The sequence below is a fragment of the Mastacembelus armatus genome, chromosome 13 (genome assembly GCF_900324485.2).
Source record: "Mastacembelus armatus chromosome 13, fMasArm1.2, whole genome shotgun sequence".
NCBI lineage: Eukaryota > Metazoa > Chordata > Actinopteri > Synbranchiformes > Mastacembelidae > Mastacembelus > Mastacembelus armatus.
In genome coordinates this window covers 5740327-5747152 of record NC_046645.1, presented here as the reverse complement: position 1 = coordinate 5747152, position 6826 = coordinate 5740327, and positions in this window count along the sequence as shown.

Genomic DNA, 6826 nt, shown 5'->3' with positions numbered 1-6826 from the left:
GGGAAAATAATGTGCTGGAGTCTTTGATTGTCTTATTGTGTGTCTGGTTTAGATATTTAAGTAAACGAGCAGTTTTATCTTATGCAGGCATTAATATCTGCATTTCTAAGTTTTATGTAGCATATTGTATTTTGCTTGTTTAACTGCTCAATTAAATTGAGCTTGATTTGGCTACTTAAGGACCTATAATTCAGCACTGGTTGGCTTTGCTCTCTGCAGTGATATTGAGTTCTGAAGTATAGATGATCAACAAGTAAGTTAATTAGCAGAAAATTAATACATAGCAGTTTTGATAATCAGCTAAAGTCTTTATTTCCAGACATTTGTTGGTTTTATTTTTGGGTGTTGGACTGTTATTTGGATAAAACAAGCTATTACACTGGGAGAGACTGTCTGGGAGCTTTGTTGTGTGCTTTCTTCATTGTTTTCTGACATTTAATGTACTGAATTAATAATTGATTCATTTGAAAATAAAACAACACGTTAATCAATAAGAAAATGATAATTACTTGAAATCCAAATAACATATTTAGCATTGTATAGCTCAAGCTTGACAAGTTCAGACATCAGGTTCGTCTTCCATCTGTAAGGTCTGCAGAAAAATTCTGTTATTTAGAATGAATGAGATAATTATCTTTCATTATTTATGCATTCCTGCCAGGCAATTTAATATTACGCATCAGGAAGCTTGCTTTGCATTGGCTTCCCACTGTGCTACCTCTGATAAACATCTTTAGTTACTGTTGTGCATAGTTGTTTCATGATGAAATATGAGCATAAGGTCTGTTCTCTCTTGTGTGATTGTTGCTGGAAAGTGGACTGAATTACACCATGTTAGTGATTTTAACTCCCCCATCCTCATCAGTGAGGTCCATGTTTCTAAGTTTATTTGCTGTTTGAATTATAACTTAGCACCAGTGATACTTGGTGGTAGTTAATTGCTTTTACCTCGTGTGCGCAAATGTTGCTTTTTGGTTGTCTATTATTTTGTCAGTGGAACTGAGTTAAAGAATCTCTGATGTCTTGAAACAAGCAGGAAGGACCTAGAAGACAGAGGAGACAAATGAGAGACATTCTCAATGAATGTGTGGAGAGAGCTCAGTCTTGTCAAAGTGTGAATCCTGCAGTGTAGTGCTATGCCACGTGCCACTGATCATTAATATGCACATGACAAAAGGCCATAGCCAAAGCAATTTCATTTCCTAAGCAACCCCTCTGAGGAGTTCATTTCAAATGCCCTCCAACCACAACTCAGTCTGAATTGCTTTTGTAAGGAGAAAGCAACATGATTGAGGAAAAATAATGTTTCCTACTCACCACCAGTCAAGAGAGAAATGACATGGCAACATTGAAAATATAAAATGTCATGAATATGTGATTCCCCATGTAGTGTAGGCTCAATCTCTAAATCATAGCTCATCATGTCCCTTCGATAGGGGAGATCGTCCTGCATAAGAAAGTTGTGGGACTAGAACAAGGATTCACAACATTTGCTCCACCTGTTGCATCACATACAGTGGCAGCAGATGAAAACAGCTGTCTGGTTCTGTCTTAACATGTGAAAATCATATTTACTGCATGTATTAAAAACGTACAGAAATGTAAAACATTTTGGTTTGAGGGAATAGCTAGGCATTATGGGAAATACACATTTTGACAGACCCATTGAGATCACCAGGAGCACCCCTAAATCCACAGGTTAGCTTAGCTGTTAGCATAGAGCCTGGAACCATGGGAAACAATCTGGCTCAGTGAAAAAACTGTCAAAGCATTTCTTTAATGAGCAGCTTCCTGACCAAGAGCTGATGTTTGGATGCAGCTAATCCTTACTACTGTATCTGCTTTTGTGATTTATCTGTTAACAGAAGCCAGGTGATTATTGCATGTATTGGTGAATAGTTTGCTTTTTAAATAGGCGAATACAACATGAACTAAGACATTTACCTCAGATTTTTGCTGTTGCCAATTTAAATAAGCAAATACTTAAGAGCCTTTGATTGAATACTACCTGAGGTGACGCACCCATCATGCCTCATGCCCACAGGAAGCAATGTTTTGATCTGTGGATTCTTCAGCTGGTCAGGTCTCCGCTCAGCAACATCATGTGGCAACAGATGAATACCTGAATGTACTGAAAGACCAGGTCACTGGGTTTTTTCTCCCCTGACAGCACTGGCATATTCCAGGAGAGATACGCCACAATTCATCAATCTCAAACTGTGAAAGTGTTTCTGAGCCTAGTTTTCAATACTCTTTCTCAGCATGTTTTAGCCCATCCTGTTTTAAACTAGTCTACAGTCACAGTCAACGTGTTTTTGATTGTTCTGATGCAAGGACCAGCAGATTATAGACAGCTGAAGGAGAGTGATTGATGGTGAGAATATTCTACATTGTACACTGAACTAGATGCAGTTTCACATTGACTTGGCTGATGTTTGTTCAGGTGGGACCCAAACACAAAGAAGAGAAAGCGAAACCTTGGAATCAATGGACTTTAATTAAATTGATATAGTGAGTGAACAATGCAGTAGATCGCTGCTGTACAGCTGGGCGGTAGATAAGCCACCTTGCCTTGCCTTGCCTCCAAAGATTGGAGGTTGATGTATGTGTGGTCTTAATCCATCACAAACGCACTCGAACCTTGCCTCTTTCTTTGTGCAGTTTTTTAGCATTTTGCAGTAAATCAGCTTAGCACATGGATTTGTCATCACATTGTCAATACAGGGCTTCAAATACTGACACTGTCAAGTACCTTTGGCGTCTCATACAGATGGTAAAGGTATCCTTTAGCAGAGGGCTTTGAGTAGAGAGCAAGGTAACCCTCTTGAATTAATATGCTATGCTTAAAGTACTTGAAATTTCATTAACTACAGGTTAGGGTTTAGGCGGTAATAATACTTGGTTAGGTTTAGGAAAAGGTCACATGGTGATTAAGAAGTGTTAAAGGAACCTTTCACTTTGATATCAAACACCTGTCTGCTGTGGGAAAGTCTGTTTTCTAACTTGCGATTCACCCTAACCCTCTTCTAAGACAGACTTCTGATGCTACATCTGTAATACTAGAAGATTTTCAGGCATATATATAAGTCAAGAGAGATGAAGCATGAAGTGCTACAAAGGGAGTAGGGAATTTTGGTAATTGCATTGTTTCCATTGTCTCCACTTTGCTTGGCTGCAACACTTGATGGATGATACCACAGGTGATCAGTACGGTGTGATTACACAGTGTTCACTTGAGAGCTACAAATCACAGGCCTAATTTAAGTCCTGAGTAAATTGTCCTTAGTCTGTTCCCTTTTACTTTGAGATGTTTACTAGACTGTAAAATTAGTCAGCCACATTTAAACATGTATTTTTGTGTGAAAACTTTAACATTTTCCGTCTCGTTGAATATTAGTATGCAGCGGTGAAAAAAACACCCCTTTCACAACAGTCAGTGAGCAAAGAAATGCTATTTCTTTATTCCTGTTTGCAGAATTTTTTTTTTTTGTGGGGGGAAGGGAGTGTTGGGGGGCTTGGGTGTATTTTGCTTGTGTGAGTGCACCGGGGGAAAAAGCAAGTACGTCTTTTTTAGTAAAAGGTCAGAATGGGCTTTTCTTGCTCCCAGTAGATTCTGCATCTTGCTCAGAAATAAAGAAAACAACCAACACTCTTTCTAGGGTGACTCACCAGGCTTTAAAAGAAGATTAAATTCCTGTTTTCCCCTCCCTCCACCCTCTCCTCAGTCAGCAAGTAATGCTGCTATCTCCCTGCACATCAGGGACATTGTTTTAAATGTCCTGAGTTGAGACCATTCTCTATATTGGACGCAGGGCCCTACTGTAAAGACCAGTATGTAGTCAATTTTTAACCACTGAGAGGAAACCCTGCTTCATTTCTACACTAAAATGTAATCTTAAAAAGGCAGCCAACATTGTAGTACTGTAATTCTGGCAAGGGGAATGGCTTTTTCTTTCTTCATTATACTCTAAGAGGGACCCATATGGGGAGGGTAAGAGCGTTGATAGCACATGCACAGTGCCAATACATAAAAGTTATTATCTTAGGCTGCTCTGGCTTCTGGTCCAAAAGTGGTGACCTTAAGCTCAAAACGGAGCAGCTTGGGAAGCTCAAAGCCTTCAAAAATCTCTTGCAGATTGCTTATTTCACGGCCCGTGTGTGATTTCACCAAGGCCCTCAGGAATTGAGGGTCTAATGTTAAATGCAGCTGGTTTCTCTGTCCTCTGCCAGTGCTATCGTTTCTCTCTATTCATCTCTTTCCTTAACACAACCCAGAAGACAATATTAACTTCAACTGTTTCTGGTACATGAATCAAACACATTAAATCAATGTTAAAAGAGCATCAGAAGAAATTCCAAGCTCTCACAGACTCGCACGTACTGAGCTTATGCATTTTTGGGGGGAAATGAAGAAAGTAAAAAGTAGCTGTAGTTATTTTGAGGCTGTCTTTGAATTTAATGAGTGAGAGCAGGTTCAAACTGCAGTTATTTATATTCTGTATGATTCATATTGTGAGACAACACTGACATTTTCTTAACATTATGTTTCTACAATCCAGAGTGCCTCAAACACTGTAAACCTAAGCATAGCTGGCTGGCATAGAAACACTATAGACATTGCCATTTGTACTCAGAAATTTGTACCAATTGCATTGCACTGTGCATCCAGCATTAAAACTGGACCTCTGGCTTTAGTCTCAAATATTGGTTTATGTAAAAGCTTATTCTTTTGAGGATGAAGTGACATGAAACACTTCAGATGGTGAGCAAAACGCTCAGGATCAGTTCAGGATATTGTGAGAATTGCACATGGCATAGAAAGCGTAGTGTGAGTTGTTACTCGCAAAATAAGTGTGAATTCATCTTAGCACTGTTGGGGTTTGCATTAACACATACAGGAGCAGAGTGTGTCCAGCAGAGGTCCAGTGGAATATAACACAAGAGGAAATAGAAGAGGGAAATGAAAAAAAGATGGCCGAGAGAAAAGGAAACAGATGTAAATAATCTGTTAAGACTTTTACCACCTTTGCTTAATTAAATGTAGTTGCTGCAGTTGGTCACCCAGTCTCCTCCAGCCAGTCGCACTGTCGTTTCTTCATCAGGACCAATTTCAAGACCAAAATAACTCTCTTGATCATAATTGTTCTTTATGCTCCTTTAACCTCATTCAGCCTGTATTTGGACAGCTTATTATGACAAATTACAGTGTGAAGTGTTGAGAATCTGCCACCAAACATCAATGTTAAACAATGTCAGTGGCTGACAGCATGCCGCGTTTCTCTAAAATGATTTTACCTTTATTTATTTATTTATTGCAAGGTACCTTGTTAAATAGTTAAGTAGCAATTATGTCATTAGTGTACTAAAATACTGTCATCTGTTTCATGGCTGCTTGGCACAGTAACACTCACAATGTGCTGTGAGTCCACTCTGTGGTGCTGTACTTTAGTACAGTTGTGCTTCGAACTAAATATTAGTGTCAATATGCTTATATGCTCACAATGATGCTAACATTGTTTTGCATGTTCACCTTTTAGCATCCAAGTTTTACATTTAATTTCACAGTTGTGAAAGTGATCAACACCAGCGATCTCAGCTCGTCTTTGCCTAATGCATGTCCACCGTCCTAGGGTCTTTTAGTTTTAGGAGTTTCCCTGCACATCCCTGTAGTCACTGTGTAGTCACCTTAATTTGCATTTTGTAGTGCTTTATCTGATGGGGAATTAGTGCTTTTGTACAATGATTAATCAACAGATGCATTTAAATGTGGTCTAACAATATGAATTAGACAGATTGTCTGATACACAAAACATGCAGTTGACATGAAACCACCTTAAGTACCTGACTTGGTCCAGACCAATATGGTTGTTTAAACAAAAAAACAAACAAAAAAAAAAAAACCAAAAGGGTGTTTTAACAATACAATTGTTGAATAACAATTCATAATAAATACAATTTAATTGGCTCCTAGTTTCATATTGAGCAGCATGTGGTGACAAACATTTTCCAGCCAGGAGCAAAGAAGACAGATGCTTTCCGTCTCTCGTTCTCCCTCTGCATCTGCCGATCTCTGCTGTCTGTGAGCTCTTTCTGTCTGTCTCCCTCTCCCCCTAGGTTTTCCTAAGCTAATTAATTATTCTTTAGAGCTTGATGACAATAAATTAAGCAGATCATAGGCAGTGCTGAAACTGTTGACCACCCAGATAGATTTTTTTAAAAAAACAACATATGGAGAGAAACTTTCATATCCACCACTGTTTTCGCTGCCAACACAAAATGTTTTACTGACTGGATCTGCAGAATGTTTGCAGTCAGATTCAATTGTCTGCCCTGACAGTATTTGCTGTTGGACATACTTTCCACTTTATGTTTTGTAACTACTTGGATAATGGAGTAAATGGAGTAACCTTTTAAATAACTTTTCGAGTAAAAATTGTGAGTTATTGCCAAATATTCTCTCATTCCGGCCTGGTGAGGAGGTGAGGTGAGGAGTTGTGCTATAAACTATATATTTTTGGGTTCTGAACTATTGGTGATCAAAACAGACATTTGAAGATGTTGCTTTTGACCCTGCAAAGACAAGAGAATTAATCAGTTAATTGAAGAAATCAATCAGCAGATTAACTGGTAATGCAATTAATGATTAGTTGCCGCTCTGCTGGAAGCAGGACACAGAACATGTTGACTTTTTGTCATTTCTTATCAAAACTATGATCTCTTCCTAAACATAAAGCAATGGTTTAACGTCTTAGAAATGTGCTTTTGTCTTCAACTTACATACCAACAGCTTTAAAACTAATTAATACCTAATTAATATACTTTGTTT